The sequence below is a fragment of the Vipera berus genome, assembly GCF_964194415.1.
Source record: "Vipera berus genome assembly, chromosome: 3".
NCBI lineage: Eukaryota > Metazoa > Chordata > Lepidosauria > Squamata > Viperidae > Vipera > Vipera berus.
Window position 1 is genome coordinate 39962697 of NC_138204.1, and position 27249 is coordinate 39989945.

Genomic DNA, 27249 nt, shown 5'->3' on the forward strand with positions numbered 1-27249 from the left:
CCTAGCTTCTTTATCCTATATGCCAAAAATATTTCAATGTGGAAATGTTTATAGCTAAATCACAGAAGATCTGGATAATACTCTCCTGGATCAGATTACAGAACTATTGGGAAGAAGAGACACAGGACCCTTAGTGTCTTGTTTCATTAGTGTAGAAGAGAGTAAGACAAGAAGAAAACAAAGAAAAATCTAATCCTAAGAAATAGGGAAGAGCTGATAAGGGAAGCAAAACTATGGGAAACTTGAATAAAAATATCATCCTGGTTTCATGTTACTATGGAAGAAGAAGATGGAATATAGTCACACATGCATAGCATATTTTAGTTGCTGTTAATTCTAGCAAGTTTAGACCAATACAAGGTGGTTTCTCATGGATAGAAATTTTCTGCTTAAAGGAAACACAGAAGGCTGGGAACTTCTAAAAATAGATCATTGAGGTGACTTCCGGTTTTGCGCGGTAGTGACCGGTCACGGGCTTGCAGATTCTCTGCACCCCCGTGGCTAATTTTGCCCTGCCAGGGGACCCTAAATGGGTCTAAGTCATCCTGGAGAGGTGGCAAAGAAAGAAGGGTGCCCCAGCAATTATGGAATGACTGTCTGACTTGGTGAAAGCCTTCTAACTCAACAGGAGAAAGGCTAGTCGTACTTCATCGACCAGCCCAAGCTACTTGCAACATCGACCAGCCCAAGTCCAAAAGTACTAACTGTGAACCGCATGCTTGAAACTGGGTGAGGAATTTGATCTTCTCTTTTCTATTCTATATTTAATTTCCTGGAAAAGATCCCCAAGAAGCAAAATACCTCCAAAAGGGAAGGAGGGGGATTTCCACCCCATCCTTATACTAACAGAAGTGGTGAATTAATCTTTTTATGGAGGATCAAAATATAGGGAAGTGAAATAAATATAAAACCTGAAATTTAAAACTTAAATCTGGATAAATCTAAAATTGTTGAATGGTTAAGATTCTCATTCTAAAGATAATCGTTCATTTTGGAAATTGAAAGACAAATAGACCCTGACACCTAGTGGTGGATGAAGAATATGACAGCTATGACTTTAATATAAGACTTGACAAAACCTGGGAAAAGCTAATCTGTGTTTGTGACCTTCAAAGCTTTAACAACAAAGAACAGCTATGAAAAAAAGAGAATAATCTGGGCTGTAGACAAAGAAAGAATTATAAATTTCAGAAAAAAAAATCTTTTTTAAACCATTTGAATTACAAATATTTAATTGGGACTCTAAAGCTATTTGCAGAAAAAAGAAAAGAAGAGAAAAACTCAAATTCTTGGTCATCATGGATCAGAGACATGTAGAAAGAACATATCAAGAAAACATAAATACTCCACAGGAGGAGATATATAGTATACTGCAACTAATTCAAACAACAATGATTTTAAAACACAAAGAAATCCAAAATAACTTTGAAAATTTAAACCAATCTATTTCCAAGTTAACTCTGCAACAAAGACATTCCCAGAAAACAACAACAGAGAAGAAGCAGATAAAACAGATAAATGGATACAAAATTGAGGATAGAGACTTAAAGATGGAACTTAACAAAACAAGGAAACATGATTTAATCCTAGTGGAAAAAAGTTCACAAGAATTGGAAAAAAACAACTTATCCCTTAAGACTACAAAATAAATCTGAGGACAAGAAAACAGACTGGATAAAATGGACTGTAGAGATATCAGGAACATCGAAGAGAAAGGAAATGATAAAAGAAGTGGAGAGAAAGAAAAAAAAGGATTTTCAACAAACATGGAAAGGCAGAAGCCCCGTTCAAAAACACTTCAGCTGATTTACTTTTTATATTTACAGTAACATTTACGAACTTATGGAAAAACCTTTTGACTCAGCAAAACACATTGATTAAGAAAGATACAGGGCAAAGGAAAAAGACCAAAGTGGAAATCAAGAAAATAAATGATGGGACATACCAGAGAGAATACTTAAAAAAGAAAAAAAAATGTTTCAATATGGTTAAAGAAATAGAAAAGATTGGGAATACACATGACATTATAAGAGGGATGAATTCCCTAAATAATATAGTATTTCCACCTTTTTTATTCTATTTCTTGATATGAATAATATAAAAAAGTTGAAATGGCTTAGATAAAGGAAATGTTTTAGATTTTTAAATGTGATGGAATTTAAGAAAATTATAATGGAAAAAATGTTTGAATAAGAGTTAAAGGACTAAATGACTAGATGTATTAAATGGAATCCCCTTCATGGATTACTGCCTTGTAGTGGCGAAGGGGCTTGCGTAATTCAATGAAGCTATGAGCTATGCCGTGCAGGGCCACCCAAGACGGACAGGTCATAGCAGAGAGTTCTGACAAAACGTGATCCACTGGAGAAGGAAATGGCAACCCACTCCAGTATCTTTGCCATGAAAACCCTATGGACAGTACCAAAAGGCAAAACGATATGACGCTGGAAGATGAGCCCCTCAGGTCGGAAGGCGTCCAATATGCTACTGGGGAAGACCAGAGGGCTAGTACTAGTAGCGCCAGAAAGAATGAAGCGACTGGGCCAAAGCCGAAAGGACGCTCAGCTGTGGATATATCTGGTAGTGAAAGGAAAGTCCGATGCTGTAAAGATTTTTTCTCCATAGGAACCTGGAATGTAAGATCCATGAATCGAGGAAAGCTGGACGTGGTCAAACAAGAGATGACAAGACTAAACATTGACATATTAGGTATCAGCGAACTAAAATGGACAGGAATGGGTGAATTTAATTAAGATGCCCATCAGGTATACTACTGCGGGCAAGAATCCCTCAGAAGAAATGGAGTAGCCTTCATAGTCAATAAAAAATAGGAGAAGCAATACTGGGATACAATCCTCAAAATGACAGAATGATCTCAGTTCGAATCCAAGGCAAACCATTCAATATCACAGTAGTCCAAGTCTATGCCCCAACCACCAGTGCTGAAGAGGATGAAATTGACCGGTTCTATGAAGCCATACAGCACCCTATAGAATTAACACCCAAAAATGATGTCCTTATCATCATGGGGGATTGGAATGCTAAAGTAGGAAGCCAAAAGATAACTGGAATAAGAGGCAAGTTTGGCCTTGGAGTGCAAAATGAAGCAGGGCACAGGCTGACAGAATTTTGTCAAGACAATATGATGGTCATAGCAAACACTCTTTTTCAACAACCCAAGAGACGGCTCTACACATGGACATCACCAGACGGTCAACACAGAAATCAGATTGACTGTGTTCTGCAGCCAAAGATGGAGAAGCTCTATAAAATCATTAAAAACAAGACCAGGAGCTGACTGTGGCTCAGACCATGAGCTTCTCATTGCAAAATTTAGGCTTAAACTGAAGAAAGTAGAGAAAAGCACAAGGCCACTCAGGTTTGAACTAAATCATATCCCTGACGGATATACAGTAGAGGTGACAAATAGATTTAAGGAATTAGATCTGATAGACAGAGTGCCTGAAGAACTATGGACAGAGGTTCGCAACATTGTACAGGAGGTAGCAACTAAAACCATCCCCCCAAAAAAAGAAATGCAAGAAAGCAAAATGGCTGTCTGAAGAAGCTTTGCAAAGAGCTGAGGAAAGGAGGGAAGCAAAAGGCAAGGGAGAAAAAGAAAGATACACCCAATTGAATGCATAATTCCAGAGAATAGATAGAAGAGATACGAATGCCTTCTTAAATGAACAGTGCAAAGAAATAGAAGAAAACAATAGAATAGGGAGGACCAGAGATCCCTTCAAGAAAACTGGAGAGATGAAGGGAACGTTTCATGCAAAAATGGGCATGATAAAGGACCAAAATAGCAGGGACCTAACAGAGGCAGAAGAGATTAAGAAGAGATGGCAAAATTACACAGAAGAACTATACAAGAACGAGCTTAACATCCCAGATAATCACAATGAGGTGGTCACTGACCTCGAGCCAGACATCCTAGAATGTGAAGTGAAGTGGGCCTTAGGAAAGCTGAGCAACAACAAAGCTAGTGGAGGTGTCCGTATTCCTGCTGAACTATTCAAAATCTTAAAAGACGATGCAGTAAAAGTGCTACACTCAATTTGCCAGCAAATTTGGACAACTAAACCGTGGCCACAGTATTGGAAAAGATCAGTTTACATTCCAATTCCAAAGAAAGGCAGTGTCAAAGAATGTTCAAACTATCACACCATTGCACTCATTTCTCATGCTAGTAAAGTTATGCTTAAAATCCTACAAGCTAGACTCCAGCAGTATGTGGATTGAGAACTACCAGAAGTACAGGGAGGATTTCTAAGAGGCAGAGGAACTAGAGATCAAATTTCCAATATATGCTCGATCATGGAGAAAGCTAGGGAATTCCAGAAAAACATCTACTTCTGCTTCATTGACTATGCTAAAGCCTTTGATTGTGTGGATCACAACAAACTGTGGCAAGTTCTTAAAAAGATAGGAGTACCAGACCATCTTATTTGTCTCTTGAGAAACCTATATGTGGGTCAAGAAGCAACAGTGAGAACTGGAAACGGAAATACTGATTGGTTCAAAATTGGGAAAGGAGTCCAGCAAAGCTGTATACTGTCACCCTGCCTGTTTAACGTATATGCAGAGTACATCATGAGAAAGGCAGGGCTAGATGAATCAAAGTTGGAATTAAGCTTTCCGGGAGAAATATCAACAACCTAAGATATGCAGATGATACCACTCTAAAGTGAAGAGGAACTAAAGAGCCTCTTGTTGTGAGTGAAGAAAGAGAGTGCAAAACTTGGCTTGAAACTGAACATTAAGAAAATTAAGATCATGGCATCTGGCCCTCTCAATTCTTGGCAAATAGATGGGGAAGAAATGGAGGTAGTGACAGATTTTATTTTCCTGGGCTCCAAGATCACCGCAGATGGGGACTGCAGCCAAGAAATTAAAAGACCCTTGCTCCTGAAGAGGAAAGCCATGGCAAACCTAGACAGCACACTAAAAAGCAGAGACATCACCCTGCCAACAAAAATGCGTATAGTCAAGCCTATGATCTTCCCAGTTGCAATGTATGGCTGTGAAAGTTGGACCATAAGAAAGGCTGAGCACCAAAGAATTGAAGCCTTTGAACTATGGTGCTGGAGAAGACTCCTGCAATTTCCTTGGACTGCAAGGCGATCAAACTGATCAGTCCTAGAGGAGATCAGCCCTGACTGCTCTTTAGAAGGCCAGATCCTGAGGGCAATAGAAGAAGGGGATGACAGAGAATGAGGTGGCTGGATGGCGTCACTGAAGCAGTAGGCATGAGCCTAAATGGACTCCAGAGGATGGTAGAGGACAAGAAGGCCTGGAGAAACGTTGTCCATGGGGTTGTGATGGGTCGGACACGACTTCGCAACTAACAACAACTCTTGCTCTCCTTTCTTTTCTTTTCTTTTTTTTTTTACTGTTTTATCTATTCCTTAAGAAATGTAAAAGTGCTGAGATGGTTCATATGGAAAAATTAGACTTAAATTTCTAAATGTAATTAATTTTTGAGAAAATCTTAACCAGTAAAAAGAGTTAGAATTTTGTGGGAGAAACAAATTTAATTTTTTAAATTTATGTTTTAAAAAATCAATAAAATATATTATAAAAAATAAAAATAAAAATAGATCATTGAAAGTACAATTGCAAGTCTTTAAAGAGTCAAGGGGGTAATTTAGGTAACTTTGGATGCATAGGAATATTTCAACTAAGATATTAAAAAGTACATACATACACAGTGTAATGAAAGTTGTGTAAAATCAGCTAGGAGGAATATCAACAAATATCTTCAGAAATATGTCTTCCTATGATGAATGATGGGCTTAGTGCCAGAGGACAGGTGGAAGATAGCTGTTCTTATCTTCAAAAAGGGGGGAAAAGAAAATCTGAGCACTAAAGATGTAACATAAGTACTGGGCAGAAATCTGAAGCAGATAATTAATCAATCACCTTGTGAGTATTTAGTAAAATGCATTGCTTGATAGGAGCCAGCATCAAACACAAATCATACTTGAAACAACTCAATTTCCTTTTTCAACAGAAAGACCAATTTTAGTTGATCGTGGCAATGCCGTAGACAGAGTGTATCTTGATTTCAGCAAAGCTTTCCACAAAGTCTCCTAAATGAGAAAATTACACAATGTGGGTTAAGTGGCTGAACAATCATAAAAATGAGTGTACATTAGTGGCCCCATACCATATTCAAAGAACTGCCAAGATGTGTATCACAGAACCCTGTTCTAGGCCCTGAACTGTTCAATGTATGTATAAATTATGCGTATAAGAGATTAGAAAATATAAATATCATATTTGTAGAAGACAGAGAAATAAGGGAGAATAGAAACTAACCAGTATTCAAGGGTATTGTGTAGTGGGTTTATTGGAGGCATTAACCAGACCGGGTTCATACAACAAGATTTATTGCAGAATAAACAGGACTGACTGTAACCAACAGAATGACAGTTATTTATACTTGCCACTTTTTTCGCGCTGAAATCCAAACTTCAGCTTCCCTCCCAAAACAATTGGAGACACATTTAAATCAAACACATTAACCCTTAATAACAATACATAACACCCCTTCCCCCTGGATAAAGTTATTTCCTGTACATTTGATGCACATAGTCTTTGAGGTAGACCGGTGGATTACCAGTTCTGCCGGAACACCGCAAAGCTGTTGGGACTCTGGCTCTACTAGACCTGTGCTGCTAAATCTGTCCATACCGGGTAGACCAGTGCCGCTATGTCTGTCCGTACTGGGTAGACCTGTGTTGCTGTATTCACTAGAGTCACTTGCCAGTAGGAATGGTACAATGCTCTGTGGAGACTCTGTTTCTTCATGTACGGTCTTGGCAGGTTTGGTCGATTCAGGAAAGGCAGCTTCACCTGCTATGTCCAAAATCCTCTCACACTCTGCTCTGGGACTCTGCCTTGCCTGCTGACACCACAATTGGTCAATGTGGTGTCAGACCACATGACCATCATCTAGTGCCACCTTGTATGACAGTGGCCCTGACACTTTTGTTACTGTAGCAGCCACCCAAGGTGCCCCCTGCCCATAGTTCCTACCCCATACTTGTTCACCCAGTTGCAGATTTCTGGGAGGCTTAGGTTGTGCTGTTTCTGCAGCAATTTTGTCAGGATGGAGGCAGTCTAATTTGTGGTGAGCCAACATCCCCATCTTAGCTCAGCTGGGCTGTGACTTGTTGCAGTACTTGGTGTTGTGTGCTGGCACAAGAAAAAGTTTGCCAGGCGATGATTCCAGTCTCCCATTGTCAGCCTTTTGAGAGCCTCTTTTGTGGACCTCACCATCTGTTCAGCTTGGGCATTGGAAGTGGGATGGAATGGAGCCAAAGTGGTGTGTCTGATCATATTAGCATTAAGGAAAGACTGGAACTCCACTGCCATGAATTGTGCCCTGTTGTCTGACACAATGACATCCGGCAGACCGTGTGTAGCAAAGAGACGGTGCAGTTCCTGGATGGTCCTGGCAGTAGTCATAGATTGGACAGGTACTACCTCTAGCCATTTTGAATAGCTATCCACAGTTGGCTGTGGCGAGTTGTCCTATTCCAATGGTAAGTCACTTCTGCAGTTACTGAAAAAATCTGCATAACTATGTCTGTGAGTCAGAATCAATTCAAAAGAGATTTCACTTTATCTCTCATCCAGGCAATGGATATCCATCCAACTTGAACAAATCAATTTGCAGAGAAAGAAAACTTTCAGCAGCTACTAACTTTTGGGTCACATCCAAGAAACATTAGATTAATTTCAAATATTGTTTTATACATTGAAATGTAATAGAAACTGTGACTATTGACATACAATTGCCTCCTAAAATGCATGGAATGTGACAGAATGCTGTACATTATTCATATACAAACTCTTCTGTCACCTTTGGCCTATTTCTCTTTCAATATTTTTTCAATATAGTTTTTCTATGCTTAAGTCACCCAGCCCCTGAGATTACAGATGAAAAGAGATTTGTTTTCAAAACTTCTGACTCAGTTCCTTAACTCCCATTTCCACCTGGATTTTAAAAACCTCCCTGAATAGCTAGAATATATTTAATTCTGACTTCATTTTATGCACACATGGGAAGAAACCACAGAATCAGCACAAATTGGTGTGAATATTGTGATGGTTGGCCAAGAATGGACTGTTTGATCCCAGCTCACTGTTGGTTTCCTTATTTTAATTTATATTTTGAAAAGAGGATTTTTAATATCTTAGTATGCATATGGGTGGCAGATAGAAAGAATTAGATATGGTCCCGGTCTTTCTCAAGAAACAGCAAATCCACCCTTTTATGATCTTCACTCATTGGACTTCCTTCTGTGTGAGACTAGATCCAGAATGGAGAGAGGCCAAAGCTGCTTGGAGTTAAGTAGGTTCAGTTGTAGAGAATATATGGGGGTTAAGATTGAATGGCCAGGTTCTTGGAGTGTGGTTTACTCTATGAGGTTGTATGATTAGAGTATTGTTTCCTTCCTAATTTTTTTATGTGGTGCTTTTATTTTGGTGTTGACTGCTAGGGAAGATGTGGTCTGACCTTTTTGTTCTCTTACCTGACCTTTGGTTATATATTTTTTTAAATGGCATGTAGATAGAATTTATTTCTGTTGATGCCAGTTTTGTCAGAATACCAAGTCTCCAAGAATTTGCTAGCATTTTTGGATTTGGCTGGATTTAAAATGTCAATATTTTCCCAGTTAAATTGTAGCTGAATTTGTCTGTATGTTGAGAGATTAAGGAATTTTCAGTATGCCTTCTGAGTGGCAGCTGATTCCTGAAAGCATTCTGTCAGTCTTTTATTTGATTTTCTTACATATTGACTGTTACACTGTTCACATTTTATATTGTAAAATGACTCCTATTTCCCCCACTTTGGTTTCTCAAGTCTTTTGGGTTTTTTTTAAAAAGATGTTTCGGAGGAAATTTATTGGTTTGAGTGCTACAGTGATGCCAAGAGGATATAGTAATCTGTTGGTTGTGTTATTGATAAATAAGAAAGTTACCTTTCCAAAGGGTGTAATATTTGTGTTGCAATAGTTGTGTAGCTAGGCACTTTATAAGCCATTATAAAGCTATCCATTATATTGGATAGCTGGAAAACAATTTTTAAAGGGTGCTTTAATTTGGATTCTGCACTGAATTAGTGGTTGAACATGAAGTTTAAATTGCCCTGTTAAATTGTTTTTAAAGCACATTTCTTAGGAAATCTCCGCAGTTGTGACTATGGCATTTGTTTTCTTATCACCCAGTAAAGAAGCAAGCAGCATCTTACTGGTCATGAGATGGATTTAAATGATTGCATGTCTTACAAGCAGCCACAAATATGCCCAGAATCTGAGAACAGCTTATCATGCCATGACAAAAGTGCTGTGTAATTTATTGTGACAACAGAGCCCTGCCAGAGCAGATGTATGCAAATGCCTGGCAGCTGTCAGGTTGTATATGTTGTTAATGTATGCAATATCCCTTTGGGCTAAAATGTTTAGTCAGGCACAGCCTTATCTGTTGCTGTTAGGCAGGTTGCCAGTCTCTTACCCTCCGTTGCCAGCATGTGAACTGCCTTTTATTGAGTCAGATGATTGGTTTGTCTAGCACAGTAATATTTGCTTGACTGCTTCTCCTACATGTCCAAAACTCTTCTGAGAGCTGAGATCTGAAATTATTTTAAACTGGCAATGCTGGGGACTTTTATATGCAAACAAGTGTGCAAGTCTGTGGATTTGTTACAGGAATGAATGAGAGCAAGACTGGAAAACAGTTTACACAGTTATCACATTTACTGGCATTTAGAAAGCTTGGGTAACAATTCTCCTTCCCAGATAGCATAAAAGACTTAAAATATCTGGAACCACTAGTTTGTAGAAAGGGAAGGATGTTCTGCATATTACTACATTTTACTATTATACAAATATAGTGAAGATTTAGTAAACCAGCACTTAATCTCTTTCTATTTCTTAGAATTAAAAGATTCTAAAATGGTTGATTTTTCATTCATCAGCAAAAAGTCAACAAACAATGTAGTTAGGCAACCCATGTATAAATGCTATATTTATTCTATATATTACTAATTTTCTTACAATATTTGTATTATATAGTATTATCTACCAACTTTATAAACACATGAGGTTCCCAATTTTTGTTTGCTATATATTTAAGGTTTATCACAATTTTTTTTAAAAAAATTAAACCCTATTTCCTCCAAGGTCATATCTCTGATTGTTTATGTATGTGTATTCAGAAAGAAGTTGCACTGAGAAAAAAGATGTATTCCAGATAAGCGTGCATGAAAATATAGTTTTGGACCAAAAACATGTAGATTGGAACATCTTTTACCATTTGGACAGATGTTGTCTAAAATGGCAAAATAAGCCCCATCTATTGTGAGGAACACTATTAATTCTGAATAGTCAGATAATGCATTTGGTATATATTCTGTGTTCCATAAGCACAGAGAGGCAGACAGAGAGACATGAGGTTGGAGATGATTGTTTTGGCATTGACTTTGCACATGGTAACTAAGTTAGTTAGGATTGTTTTACAAAACAGAATGTTTACATGCCCAGAATGTTTGAGATCTACTGTTCTCAAATTTATAACTAAATAATTGAATGGGATAATATTCTGCACCAATTCCCTTCTGTTCTCAAGAAAGTCATGTGTCTTGAAGCAATACCTAAAGGAAGATGACATGCTATTCAGGAGCTATATTTGAGCATTAAAAATTACCACCCAATCCATCCTTTGCTATTATATGGGATTGCCTTATTTTAGCGAAAGTAAATTCAACAACTTTTTCTTATCTTGGGGAAGGGTGGGGGAGTAAGTAATGAAAGGTGAAAAGTATAACATTCCATTTTGTTTCAGCAAACACACATTATTTAACTTATAATGTATTTAATCTAAGTAATTAGTCCTCTCATGACCATGCTTTGCACATTTATGCTGGCAATCCATTCTTTGAAATGGCTTATAGTTCACACAAACTTTGTTTTTTTTTTCCACATGAAATTAATCAAAGGCTTGTTGCTGAATTATTCAGCAGCAGAGTGAAACCTGGTCTTCATGGTTTGCAGCAAGAAAACTTCACTTGCTTTCAAGTTTCCACAATAAAATAACTTGGATGCTCAGAAAAGAGATGGAAAAGAAGCAGCCTCAACTAGCTTATCAGATGATCATGAGAGTGATAATTTCTTATTGCATTGCACCATACTATTTTATTTTTCTGTTTGTTGATAAGCCTGAAACATTTTTTTTTAAATTCAAATCTTCAGACTGGAATCTTACAGACTTAACAATAAGGGTAGTAAAATATAAAATTGAAGAAAGAAGTTTCCAAGTCAGGATATCAATTTCAGTAGATTTGGCCTGTATACGCCAACGTTAAAGGCATAGACATTTTTTATTCCCACAGGGGCAAAGATGTACTGAAAGAAGATAAAGAGCCATGCAAACATGGAATTGATAAACAAATCCACAGACTGATATGACTAATTCTGTTTGTTCTGAATTAGAGGAACCTGTTACATGATTTTGAATGAGGACAAAGGTTCAAAAGCCATTTTGATATGGCAAGTTTGAAAGGGAGATGGACTCTTTAGGACACCATGCATCATCAGTGTGGACATCTGGAGTATTTATAGGATGTAAGGGGTTTAATATTACCCTAAAATAATAATAATTTTCTATGATCTTGCAGTTGGAACATAAATGCACAGAGAGTGCAGTGCAGTGAATATGCTAAGATTTCCTTAACCTATGGGACCAGGTATGAGACTCTGGATTCATGCATTGTGCTAAGCTATAATGTAGCAAGTTTGGTTTTGAGTTTAGTTTAATGAATCAACTGTGGTCCTGGTCAGATCATGGTTTTGGTACTGCAGTATATGTACTTACACTGTTATGGTTTATTTAACAAAACCACTGTTGAAATAAACTATGTCCCATCATGATGTGGGAACTTAATCAAATGGGTCTATGGAATATTTGTTCTAGTTAAGTCTTCTTTAACTTGGGGCTTCACAGTATGGGGGGGGGATACAACTCACAGAATTTCGAGCCTGAATTCCATATCAATATCAAGAAATGTTAAGTATAAGAAAGCTCATGCACAAAGCATTTCTTCTAACTTTTCTAGATTCCCTGAAAAAACTTGTACAGAACTATATAAAGTGGAGAAAGCTTAAAAGATAAGATGGTGTTATATATATATGATTGAAGAAGAAGGCAGCAGAGTGTTTTAATGGACCTGTATAAAATAAAATAAAAGTTAGATGAAATTAACAGAAATTGTTCCTTGAATGTTACCATTGGTTTCTGTGCCATCATTTTGTTTTGCCTATCCAATGAGCACAGCTGGGTGACAGTTCCTAACTTATTTTGGGTGATTTTGAAAAGCCAGGTTAGTATAGAGATAATCAGAAAATTGTGGGGTGTAGGGAGCCATAGAGATCACTTTGGAAAAAATATGTTGTGAATGTTACAGAAACATGTTTTAATTCTAGAAAATATCTGCTCGCTCAAATGTTATAGATATTTACAAATCTATATTTTCATGTTACAAAACATTGCAAATGTGTGTCAAAATATGTTGCCCCACTGATGAAGTACCTCTTTGCACACTGTTAACAGCTGCATTTTTCTCTGAACTCAGATGACTGCTTTGGGAGCTGTTCCTCAATATCCACGTGTGTGGATACACAACAAATATATTTTCTTTGAGGTAAAAGGGATACTAAATGATTGCAAGCATAAAGCATGATAGGAAAGCCAGGAGCAGCTTCCAAAGTAGGTGTGCAAGCCCAGAAAAAGATGCAGTTGTTTCAACAATTGGAAAAAATATTTGTGCACACACCTTCATATCCTAAATTAATGTTTAATTAACCTGAACACACCATGTTCTATTTTGCATCTTTGCCTATAACAACAATGATGCATATGTTATGCATATAAGAGAGAATTTCAGTACATATTGCCATTTTGTAACAGCAATGGAATTAAAAAAGAAAAACATGGATTGAGAGAAGCTGATCATTAATAGAGTCACTTTCTCAATAGGGTAACTGGTATGATTAACAAGCCAGAGGATATTATTTTTGGTACAAAAGCCTTTTGATGTCACCACATTTAAATAAAACATAGTTTTATTTATTAAGCAAAATTTACATTAGAAGAATTATTTTGAGCCTTATTTCTCAGATTAATGTCCATTTCCATGTTAATCTCAGTTAATGTTCCTGTTAACTACTATAATAACAACACTTTTAGAAAATTAAATACTATGTCCCATGCTTTTTCATATTTATTGCCATTAATGCTTTCAGATAGTAGATTTTACAAAGAACTGTAATCTTTCTGTAGTTTCCATTCTGGTTTATAATGAATCTCTGAAAAGAAGCCCATATGCAATAAGCTGATTAATTCTGATTACTGTATATCAGGGGTGTCAAACTCAATTTCATTGAGGGCTGCATCAGCATTGTGGTTGCCCTCAGGGGGCCAGGTGGGTGTGGCCAGGGTGGGTGCGGTCTACTGTGTGGGCATTGCTAGAGTGCATGTGGCCTACTGGGTGGGCATGGCCAGCTCTACATCATTCACGTCAAGGGTACCTATGGGGGCCTGGGCAGGACTGGGACAGATTTCAGGGTCTCTGGCAGAAGGAGATGGGACCGGGGCAAGTAATTTAATTTTTAATTTAATTTAATAATATTTATATACCGCCCTTCTCCCTAAGGACTCAGGGCGGTTCACAGGGCAAAAGTCAAATACAAAGTACAAACATTAAAAAAAGATTAAATAATTGCCCAAATTAAAACAATTAATACAATAATAAAACCCCAAAAATAAAATTAAAAATACAAAAAATAAAAACCCCACCAATCCCCATCAGGCTAGGCCGGCTTGTACAAACAAAAACGTCTTGAGATCGCGACGAAAGGAGCGAAGATCGGGCGCCATCCGGAGCTCTACCGGCAACTGATTCCACAGCTCTGGAGCGCCCACAGAGAAGGATCTCCCCCTGGGCGCCACCAATCGACATTCTCTGATCGGTGGCACCCTGAGGAGGCCCTCTCTGTGGGAACGCACAGGGCGCAGGGAGCTTGATGCCGGCAGCAGATGTTCCCTAAGGTACTCCGGCCCCATGCCATGAAGGGCTTTGAACACCATTACCAGTACCTTGAATCTCACCCGGAAGGCAACTGGCAACCAATGCAGCTCACGGAGCAAAGGTGTAACGTGGGAGTATCGGGAGACTCCCAGCACAACTCTCGCGGCTGCATTCTGTACCAGTTGGAGCTTCCGGGTGGTCCTCAAGGGCAGCCCCATGTAGAGAGCATTGCAGTAGTCCAGACGAGAGGCCACGAGCACATGAGTGACCGTGCATAAATCATCCCGGCTAAGATAGGGCCGCAACTGGCGCACCAGGCGAACCTGGGCGAAAGCCCCCCTAGTCACAGCTCCTATATGGTCTTCCAAGGTGAGCCGTGAATCTAGGAGGACTCCCAAGTTGCGAGCCCTATCTACGGGGGGTAATAGTTCACCCCCCATAGCAAGAGGTGGAATGTCCGAATAGACCCGGGATGAAGGTATGCAAAGCCACTCAGTCTTGTCGGGGTTGAGTTGAAGTCTGTTCCTCCCCATCCAGACCCGAACCGCCTCCAGGCAACGGGACATCACGTTGAGGGCATCACTGGGGTGGCTTGGGGTCGAAAAGAAAAGTTGGGTATCATCCGCATACTGATGATACCCAACTCCAAAACCACGAATGATCTCACCCAGCGGTTTCATGTAGATGTTGAACAGGAGAGGCGAGAGGACCGACCCCTGAGGAACTCCACAAACGAGAGACCTCGCGGTCGACCTCTGCCCTCCTGCCAACACCGACTGCGAACGTCCCTGGAGATAGGAGGAGAACCACTGTAAAACTGTGCCTCCCACTCCCAGTCCCCTGAGACGCCGCAGCAAGATACCATGGTCGATGGTATCGAAAGCCGCCGAGAGGTCTAATAGGACTAGAACAGAGGAATATCCCCTGTCCCGAGCCCTCCAGAGATCATTCACCAGCGCGACCAATGCCGTCTCCGTGCTGTGCCTGGGCCTGAAACCCGATTGGTACGGGTCTAGATAATCCGCTTCATCCAGGACCAGAGGGAGCTGATGCGCCACCACACTCTCAACAACCTTCGCAAGAAAGCGAAGGTTGGAGACAGGACGAAAGTTGTTCAATACAGCTGGGTCCAAGGCAGGCTTCTTGAGGAGAGGCCTCACCACCGCCTCTTTCAAGACGGCGGGGAAGCTACCCTCACCCAAAGAAGCCGATATAACTGCCTGGAACCAGCTGCGTGTCCTCTCCCGGGCTGCATAGACCAGCCAGGAAGGGCACGGGTCCAGTAAACATGTGGTGGTGCTCAGCCTCCCCATGATCCTGTCCACTTCCTCCGGAGTCACAGAATCAAACTCATCCCAGGTAGTATCGACAAGACCGCCCGTGTCCTGATTGCCAGACTCTGCCCAGTCAGAGTCCAGACCGGTCTGAATCCGAGCGATTTTGTCCGACAGATGCTGGTTAAACTCCTCGGCACGACCCTGCAAGGGATCCTCCCTCACCTCCTGATTTAGGAGGGAGCGAGTCACCCTGAACAGGGCGGCCGGGCGATTATCTGCGGACGCGATAAGGGTGGCGAAGTGGTTAGACCTCGCCTCCCTTATCGCAGCAAGATAAGACCTAATGTGGGCTCTTAGTCGCAATCGGTCGGAAGTACCAAGGCATGGTCCACTGGAGGAGCCTCACTGTTTCTCTCAGGCCGTGTGTGTGGGGGGCCTGGACAGTGGCATGGAGGTCAAATGTCCAGCCCAGCCCTCAAGCATCTGGAGCACTAAAACCAGCCCCAATTCCCCAAGGGTGCACCCAGCTGCACTTACCTCCTCAAGGCTGCTGCTGCTGTGCTTGCTCTTCTTAGCTAGGTTGCTTATGATGGGTACGAGGGCAAAGTCAAGAAGGAGGCCCACTCCCTCTCCATGTAAGGAGACCTGGCTTTGTATCCAAAGCTTCCTTAGCAATAGGATGGGAGACCCCCCCCCCAGGATAGGCCATGAGGAGGGGACAAGGGGATGGTGAAAGGTTAACAGGGAAGGACTAAGGCAGGACTTCTCTCAGACCCTCCCTCTCCTCTCCTTCCTTCCTTCCTTCCTTCCTTCCTTCCTTCCTTCCTTCCTTCCTTCCTTCCTTCCTTCCTTCCTTCCTTCGAGTGGTGGGAAAATATTTGAGATGAGGGAGGGAGAAAAACAGGCAAGAAATGCAGCTGTGGAAGTGTCATCCTTCGTGAGGAATGAAGAAATGCACCATCACCTGTAAGTGGCCAGCACATGGCCCTCGCCTACTTCACATATCTTGGTGGGCTCTGGGGGAGGGGATGCCATAAACAGCATGAGAGTTGATGTTACCTGTGCAGTGTTGCCCAGCCCCCAGCCTGCCCGGGTTTGGCAGGCAGCGGGGTGCTCTCCTCACAGTGCCGAGAGGCCGAGCTGGGTGGCATGAATCTGAAGAGAAGCACAATGCTGCCCAGCCCCTAGCCTGCCTGAAGTAGGCAGGGCCATGTGCATTTCTTCATTCCTCACAAAGGGTGAAACCTCTCCAGTGTGTGCCCAGTGGGTGGGGCCAACACGGCAGGGGCTGGCCCCTCGCTGTTTCAGATGGCCTTGTGGAGCTAAGACTGAATGTGTTTCAACATAGCTGGCCACCATGAAATTGTACATTGGCTCCCAGCCAGCCTGGGCCAGGGCCAAGGTAGCAGGGGCCATTCCCTCACTGTTTCCAGGATGGGTTCGCGGGCCACATGAAACCACTTTGCAGGCCACATCCGGCCCCCGGGCCTTGTGTTTGACATGTCTGCTGTATATTCTTTGATTATCAAGCTTTTCTTTAAAGAGCTAGCATTGGTTTCTGATCCAGGGACATCAGTTATCAAAAAACTGATTTTAAATAAAGATTTTTAAAAAGTGTCAGAAGGTTAGTAAAAATTATCAGCTCCTTTTAGAAGGTATCAAGGACTAACAAACAAAAAAGTTTCCTTGTAAGCAAGATATTACTTGCTTTCAAAGTTTTCACTCCAGACCAACTCTTTTCTATTACTTAACTTTATAACTTTGAATCTTAATGGACCAACTTTTCTGAGGCCTCAGTTGCAATTGTGTCTCTTAACTAGAAATACTAATTTTATTCATACTTTAAGGAGATGTCAGTATTATTCATCAATGTGGGTTTGACTGATCAGGTTCCTCTGGCTTCTGCTTCAAATATGACATTTCCAGGGGACTCAAGTTTGCCCAAAATTGATATAAATATCAAAATTTTGTGGTGGCATCTAGCTTGGAAGCAATAATGGAATAGGAAAAAAATATGAGAAAAGATATACATAATAATGAAATATAAATATCAATAATTTATTATCAATAGTGACATATAATCTGTATTATCAGATGAAGCATATATTTGAGTTCTAATTGCTCAGATATGCTTATAATGTTTTGATTGAGTGTTTTGCACTACAAAGTGATCTAATTATAGTAAGGTCTATTGCCCAGGTGCTCTGCTGTTTCTCTACTTTGTATAGTAATGTACTCATGTACTTTGCACTTATGTCCATAGGCTGTAATATGTATCACAGGATTATGTTTTCTTTAATTTACTAAGAAAGTACACCTGTCAGATAATTCACTGGAATTTGGATTGTAATGTGTTAAAAAAAAGACATTTCAATTTCTGTTGGTGACAAGCTTAATGAATATTTCATTCTCTTAAATAAAACAGATGTTTGCGAATCTCAAAATTATTATCACCTCCAGCTTTAGTTTACAATGGTAAATGCTTCTTAAATATTTATACAACTTTGACAGAGCTGGTGTTCCATGGGTAGCAAATGATGATGGTGTCGTAGTGAGCTTACCAATTTTCTAGTGACAGAACACAGCTGCAGTGCCAACATTGTCAACAAAAGACTTCCCTCTAAAGGGCAAGCTTTTGCTATCTTTCCTTTGGCTTTTCTTACAGATAAACGTAAAAACTCAAAGCTCCACCTGTCATTGTTTAAGAGCTTATCTTGACATTTGTCTTATACAATCATTGTGGTCTTAAAAGAAGCACAATAATAATAATAAATAGGAAAGGAAAGAGTTATAAACTAAATTAGTTATAGAGTTAAAAGCTAAATAAGAAGAATAAACATTACATGTACATCAGGAGCGAGCTTCTGCACCAGAGTAAAAGTCTTTATGTGTCTAATCACACTTGGCCAAATAAAGTATTCTATTCTATTCTATTCTATTCTATTCTATTCTATTCTATTCTATTCTATTCTATTCTATTCTATTCTATTCTATTCTATTCTATTCTATTCTATTCTATTCTATTCTAGTTGAGTCAAGTCGAGTGGAGTCTAAACTGTAAAGGTTAAGCTATGTTTTAAGCTATCTTTTAGATAGCTTTTTAAGATAGCTTAAAAAGATTAATTAGCACATAATTAATTAGCACAAGATTTCAGAACACTGGAATCTAGCTGAACAGTTAAACACTTCATCACTGCCAACTATGTTAGGGGTTTGTTTAAGCACCAATGGCATAAATCAAACCCAATTAAACATTCACACAAGGTAAATTGTTATCTGTACTTCTTCTTATCTCAAAGCTTTAGAACTTGATGCCATCAAGACAGACAACATAGAATTCAACCATAGAAGATAATAATCTTTTTGTTATTTTCATGGAAACAATTATCTACAGTATGTGGTGCTAAGTCGACACAAGAATTGATGGTGCATAATTAATCAAATCTATTATACCTTCTGATTGTTAAGTCCGATGGCAAACTGCAGCATGACTGTAAAGGAATTGTTTATGGCATTGCCTTTTTGTTTTAGCATGAAAACTTGAAGAATTAAAGAGTAATCATAGCAAAACTGAATTCATATGTTGAGTTGAAGTATTGCATAGTATTTCTTTGTGACAGTCAACCCAGTTTAATAAATTCTATCGTTCTCCCTGATCAAATTTTTATGTTATTATTGGGATGTGGGCACTCATATATTTGTCACATGGCTCCAGTACTGGTATTGGATATGCTGAAATGAAAAGATATTTATTTTATTCCATCCATGATCTCAGATGCCTTGAAGGCTTCCTGAACCTATTCCTGTACACATGCAATACTGTTCTTAAACGGGAGAAGAAAAACTAATCTGGATTAGCAAATCAGATTTTTTCCATGAAGTCCTTTCACTGCTAATTGAGAAAGCAAAAAATGCTTATAAAGATATTTGTAATAACATTTTAACAAGAAACAACTTTTGAATATTTACAAGTTACAAAATACAAGCAAAGTCATTTACTTCTCCATATAAGGAATCAAAGCATATCTTTACAGTTTGACAGAAGTGCCAAATTAGATGTGCAAGATAACCAGGTGCTTGTTTCTAGGCAATTTCCTCCCAACCATTTGGGATGTGGAATCAGATGATAAAATATACAGCACACATTGATGGTTTTCAGGGAATCTACTGCTATCTCTCTCAGTATGATGGAAAAAAAATTGAAGCCTGATATAACCATAACATATTAGCAGTTCGTAACTAATGCATCATTATTACTTTGCAGATTTCTCTTCCCATGGTCAATTAAAGGTGACCATTTAGAAAAACAAATAATAATTGTCTTGTATTTTAATTCCTTAATCAACCCAATGTTTAATCTTCTTGTAGCAATAACATGTAATCTGGAAAACAGTTTTTTCAAGCATCACATTTACCTTTCCGAGCAATAGACAATTATTGTGTTGCTAAGCAGCAGAAAAATCTAATGATAAAGGCTGAGGTTTTAGACTTTCTGTTATCAAAACATGCCCTGATTGTCTCTTTCTAATCCCTCCCTGGAATTCTGTTCTGTATAGAATAAATAAAGCTGCATTAACTTAGGGCAGTTTTGTACTTTCTGCCTGGCTCATCACCAATGTGGGCCACTTACCACTTCCAAAGTACAAGAATGGAGTCCATGCTTACAGTCATTCACACCTTTGTCACTTCCTGTTTGGATTATTGCAGTGTGCTCTACATGGGACTGCCCTAGAAGACCACCTAGAATTTATAACTGGTCCAGAATGCAAGGACATGCCCACATTGAACTTCTTTTGGTTGAAATGCACTGGCTCCCAGTCTCCTTCCAGGTGCAACTCCTTCTGGGTCCTGGTTATTACCTTAAAGCCATACATGGCACAGGACCAGGTTATTTGCAGGACCACCTCTCTCTAAAGGATCTATCTGTCCCATGGGTGACCATACAAATCTTTTATATAAACAAATAAGCCACTGAATATTCCTCAGCCTATATTTCCCCTTCTTTTCATTTTATGTTCTATTAGATACCTTTTTTGGTTTCTATCTAGGTCAGGCATGTCAAACTCGTGATGTCACATGACATCATGCAATGTATTGGAGCTTTTTCCCCATTGCTGGCAATGGGGTGGGCGCAGTTTCCTCATGACGCGTCCAGCCCGCGGGTCGGCAGTTTGACAACCCTGATCTAGGCTGTATGAAGAATGGTCTTGCTTTCTCCCTATGGACCTATATAGGGAAATTGAATCAAAGAACCATTTCTCTTACTGTGGCTTTTATTAATATATAATCAGAATACCAATAGTACCATAAGGCCAAAAAAAAGAGGATCTGCATTGGTGTCAAAGGATATGATATTGGAAAATATATAAAGGCAACCATATGTGCCAACATGTGAGACAACAAAGGAAAGGCTTGGGAATTAGTAACAAGGAAAAAGCAAGCACTGGAAGACAAGTTGACAAAAAAGCCAGCCAGTAAGGCTTTTCTTCACTGCACAGATGGGAGGGACAAGAAGCAGGGAAATCGCCAATCAGGTCCTATGGTTGCTATAGTCTGCTCTAAAGAATAATCCAGTTCCAGTGCTAACTACGTGCAGTCTGGACTGGAATCTATGGAGTTGGTTTCAAAAAAAGCCAAGAGATCAGCATCAGTATTGCCAGGTTGAAGGCAATGGGAATGAAATGGAGTTTGTTTCTTCCATAATAAGAATGATAGAAGATTCTCCTTGAGAAAATTGCTTACCTAAAGAGGTAAAGGTAAAGGTAAAGGTTCCCCCGCACATGCATGCTAGTCGTTTCCGACTCTAGGGGCCGGTGCTCATCTCCGTTTCAAAGCCGAAGAGCCAGCGCTTGTCCGAGGACATCTCCGTGGTCATGTGGCCGGCATGACTGGACGCCAAAGGCGCACAGAACGCTGTTACCTTCCCACCGCAGTGGTCCCTATTTTTCTACTTGCATTTTTACATGCTTTCGAACTGCTAGGTTGGCAGAAGCTGGGACGAGTAACAGGCGCTCACTCTGCTACGCGGCACTCGGGATTCGACCCGCCAAACTGCCGACCTTCCGATCGACAAGCTCAGCGTCCTAACCCACTGAGCCACCGCGTCCCTTTACCTAAAGAGACAAATGATTAAATATATAGAAAATATGAATTCAGTTCTGGAATATTTTCAGCTGGGGGTAAACAAAGAATACTTGGCGGTGTTATTTTTTGAGAATGATTTTTTTAAAAAATAATAATAATTAAGTGGTCACATAAACAAGTCACATCAAAATAAATGTCATATATATAATTGAGAAAGTATTTTCTGTTAAAACAGGACAAATTTGTTCAGGAAATTAGTGTGAATGAGATCATGTGGTAGCTTAGGAAGGATAAAATAAATAAAGGCTATTCTGTTCAGTGAAAGTGTAGATAAGGGGGTCTTCAGTTTTCACTGTTTGCCTTCAGATGCATTGAAGATCAGCAACTATAATTTATCACTCTGTTTCATGGAGAGCCATAGCTTGGTAATTACTACTTTCTGCTATATGTGAGCATTTGGAAGAAGGGATATAAGAATGTTTACTGCAAAAAACAATTGATAAGCAAAAAATCTGTGAACATAATTTATAGATCATAATAATTAAACTGTTTTATAGATCATAATAACTAAACTGATAGTCTAGCTCTCAGGATCAATGTTGTAAACTTAAAGAATGATCTTGAATACAGTAAATATGAGTTAGGCTGATTCTACCATTCCATCAAGTACACAGAACTTTAGTATTATCATAAAATAAATAATTTACAGAAGTATATCCAGCCTCATGAAATTTAGTTAGATATAAGAACAATCAGCTTTATTCATCTGTTAGGGAGATGAGAAAGTTTGGCTTTACCTAGCTCAATGTCTAGTCTCACACTGTCTGTTTAAGTTTTACCCAGGGTTTTTCTAGGTCCAAAGTAAGCAGGGCTGATATTGGCAATTTACACTGTCTAAGATTTTGTACTATTTATTTTTCAAGGTAGAATAATATCCGTATATCATATAGAATGACATGTGTCAATGAGGTTCAAAAATAATTTATTTTGCTCAGAATCTTAGCTGACATATTCTTGCTAGGTCCTTGAATTAAGAACAGCCTAGCTTTAATCTCATGATGGCATTAAAAGTTGGGTAAAGAATATGTGATTATGATTTTGTATTTGTTCAAGGATTGAGAAATTTTTGTGAGATCCATATAGTGTCATGCCAAGGATTTTGGTATGCAAACCTGCCTATTGTGACTTTATAGTGTTTTTAGAAAACATTAAATCCTGCAATTTGTGGCAGAGAAATGTTATAGAAAGACTAATTGGATGGTAGTTGGCACGATATTGTCTGTCTCCTTTCTTATATATTGGGAGATTATTGAATTGAGCCAGGGATTATCACTGAAGACTTTATAGCAGTGAAGATTGAGGCTAACACCGTAGCCGACCATGCTGGATTTATCTTTAAGAATTCTGGAGGAATTAAATCTGCAATAGGAACTAGCTAGCTAGCTAGCTAGCTTGCTTGCTTTATTTATTTATATTGTGCCTTTATTATCTTTATAAATAGTGGCATGATGCTTCCCATTTGGAAGGTTGAGAGCAGATGGAGTAAACTGTCCAGTAAATGCTCAGCTCCATCCACTCTACCCCAAATTAAGGGATTACAGGGTTTTAAAAAGGGAGATTTTAAAAATTATTTTCATAAATACCTCAAGGCAGTGAACAAATCCTCCTCTTCCTTCCAACAACAAGTGGGTGTGTTGGGCTGAGAAAGAGTGACTGGCCCAAAGTAACCCAGCTTTAATTTTCTTTTTGTTCCACAATTGCTTTTTGTATTTCTGCATGAGTTACTGGTAGCTAGAATAGAATAGAATAGAATAGAATAGAATAGAATAGAATAGAATAGAATAGAATAGAATAGAATAAGGTCCTCTAGAGTGTTTGAGATACAATTCTTGTAAGGTAGTCATATGTTTCACTAAACATATTATGCAAAAATCTCTTCTGTACAATAAGTAGAAGTTTTTTGATGATATAATTAACAATAGATGCATCATAGCTACCAAAAAATATTATGACTATATGAAGAAAATGTATATGTTGTATAATAGATTTGTATCCAGTTTGGAAGCTGATTTTAATGTAGATTTCCTCATTTTATTCTGTTCACAGAAATGCAAATGGAAAAATACCTCCATCTCTTTTCCTAGTACCCGCAAATATAAGCTTAATTTAGAAAGCTGATAAATGAAAATGCTTTTATTTGTTTTCCAGAAAATAATAAATCATATAAAATGTATCATTTACCTGCTGGGGATGCTGATATAAATGCTGTGAGAGGCAGAATGATTTCTTGGCATAGGAGTTCAGGAATAGGTATTAACTTTTACAAATAAATTCATTCCCACCACTTATGTATTTCTCTAAGGTATAGTTGGCTATTTTTTACAAAGTAAATGCATTTTACTAATAAAGGTATGCATACTACCTTAAAATTAAATAATTAATGAATTGATTGATTTTAAAATGAAATTGCTGAAATCTCATGTTTTTGGATGAAAACATTTTAGATTGCTGTCTAATATTTTCTAATGAAATTTTCTTCTGAAAAGATTGTTTTGTTTTTTTTATTTTCTATTTTCAAGTCTGAAACAGAGTTACCACAGATACATTTATTACCCTATTATCCTACTGGAAGAGGTGTAATCTATGCAAATATAGTTTCAGGTTTGAATGTCTTGCAAATCTAGTTCCCATGGACATATACCAGAACAAGTTGCCAAATACAAATGAAGCCATTACATAATTGATGAAACTGCATACATGAAACAAACATTCCTACTGTATCAGAATGTGTGACTCCTAAAAGATACCATGAAGATCAGAATCTGAGCTTCTTTGTGTTTTTTTTTAACTTGGAAATGAGCATACACGGAATGCAAATTGAATGCAAAACCTGAATTCACTCCTTCCATAATGGATGGAAATTCTTTAAAACATTTCACAGAGAGAAAACATAGTTAAATTTCATTACAATCCATGTTTTAAAATCTCTGTTCCATCTCCTTTTCTTCTAGGACATTAAACTATGTGTCCAATAAGTATAAATAGATGAAAATGAAACTGGGAATAAAAACCATGAATAACTTCTTGCTTAAGAAATCATGTTTTTTAATTTTTCAAAACCTTGATGAAAATATAAAGCTGGATCTAGAAAAATACTACATGAATCTTATTGAAGTACAACATAGGACGTGGACCGTCATATAGATGTTTTGGCAAACAATGGATAATTATGGCTATTATATTTGAAACAAGGGTGAATTTGTTCATCTTGAAATAACTCTCAGAAAGTTTTTCTCCTTAAAATGTGTATTTTTCCCCCAAATATGTCCTTTTCTGCTCACTGACCAGCTATTCTGGGTGAAAAATAAAAGCTATTGTCATATATCTGGAATTCTAGAAAGAGCTGGTAGAATATTACACAGTTTGGCAGTGAAAACAATGCTTCCATGCAGTGTGATTCACATGAGGTAACGATGATTAACTTTATTACTAGGTTTTGTGAATAGTTCTATCAGTTGGAAAAAGCATGCATTTTGATGAAGGCAGAGCACTGTTTGATCACCATTTGACCTCTGGTGTACCTACAAGTAGTACACAGTGCTGTCACACAACTTGGATTCACCAGTGCTTCTTTCATTGTGGCTTAGCTAATTACATCACACCTACCCATTGCTCTTTCCACCTACTTCCCTCTGCTTGCCAGACTGGCATAAAAAATGTGTCTTGTAAAGCAAGTTACAATTAATTGATGCCCTTTTTTCTACTTTAGGATATGTGTACAATTTTGGCACATAATATTATCTCCTTTATAGGAAAAGGTGACTCCAGAGAGCCTTGAGGAGAATGTGACTTCTCACTGGGCACTTCTGAAAATAATAGCCTATTGGATTTTGCCTGACCTCCACATGTAGAGATGCAAACTATGAATAAGAACAACAGCAAAAAAGGGCATGGTTGCTTTAAAAATCATGAAGAAATACTCAGGTAATAAATATAATATTTGATTGTTGTACTCTGCCAAGAGTCACTTCTGGTGAGACTTCTGGCAGCTATATAAATTTGATAAATAAATGATGATGACAGTGATGATAATATAATTGAAAGACTAGACCACTTAAAATTTTAATGTGAACTCCTCTTTATATATCTCTCAGTGTTGTCATTCCACTCAGAAAAGCATAAATAACTAAGTAATGATTTTAAGTGATTAGTCATTATTAACATTTGTATGTGACTTCAATACTGTAATATGTGACCAGCCTATTTAGTTGGATTTTACATTACTTAATCTAATTAGCTGATTGATTAAAGATCACAGCTTAAATTTCTGATAGCTTTATTAACTGTCTGGTTTTTTTAGCTTGACATATTTCAACATTTATGGAAAAAAACATAGTTTTATTAATCTTTATAGGGAATAATACTCAAGGGGCTCATCTCTGTTTGTAAAGGATGTGCAAATGTCCTTGCCCTTTCCTTCTGTGAAAGTATGACAAGTCCTTTGCTCAGTAAAAAAACAAAATGAGAACACATGCCTGAGCAAGGAGCTAAAAGTAGATACTGATTCTAAAGCTTCCATTTTGTTTTGCAAGGAGCCACCATTTATACTTGCTTTCTAACCTCCCTGAAATTCTAAGAATACAGTGATTTTTGTTAGTTTATAAATGGAAACTTTAGAACATCTACATAGTCTTTAATTATCTGATCGCTATTTTCAGCATACTACCCAGCTGCATTCTGAATTAAACCAGAACCAGTATACTTACTACTTGTAACCAAGAGTGGAAGCACTGCTTCATTTCCAGTTAATAGCTTTTTTTAGGGTTAGGTCTTGAGAATATATACTGAGGAGAAAAGGGAGCAAAAATAAAGAAATGTACACTCTGTTGTATGTACCACGTGAGCTAAAACAACATATTTTCCCAAGTCCTTTCCTTTTACAATCTTCCTAATTTTGGAAAATGCTTATGTTGTAATTAAAACAAAGCTTTATGAGCTCCCAAATGTCATATCAAAGCTACAACTAACATGTTTCATAAGAACTTGTACTTGGTTTTTCTCTTTTTTGAAGCTGGGGGAGTAGGTGGGGGAGGAAGAGAAATGTTCAAAAATTATGATGCCACTTTTCCTCTTATTTGAGTGTTTCTCATATTTCCGAATGCCTATGTTCAGAGCAAGGGTTCTTTTCCCATTCCATAGGTTCTGTATCTGCAGATGCTGCATAGGATTTTTTAATTATGGTTTGCTGAACAAGCTGTTAGGGTTCCATTCACCAAACCATGACACTAAATCCTAAAGCGTTATTATATATGCAACAGTAGAAAAAAATCAACTTCTCCACATCTTTAGTGATTATTTTTCCCAAATTTATACCTGTAACTGTTGCCTATTGTATTTGTTGTTCCTGTATTTATCCTCCAAGCATGTGGTATAGGTGACATGTTTGTTTTCAGTCTGCATGTAATTTATTTTGTCATTGCTTCCTTGCATTGCCAATTTATAATCCTGATTTATGTTTGGTTTTATGAAAAAGCTTTAGACAAATCAAGCAAAAGATTAGGATCCCGTTCTGGTTAAACAAGCCATGACAAAATGCTGTATCATAGCATCAAACAGGAAGCTGGTAAGCCAGCAAACGGGAAAAATGGAATCACTGATTTGTGAAAGCTCAGAGCTAACTTTGGAATTTGCAATAAGCTCTTCCCTGCAATTCAGCCTTCAATCAACGTGTGCCCTTTTGAAGAGACATGAAGATCTCAATGGAGCAACCTGTTTATTTTTTTATTGCCT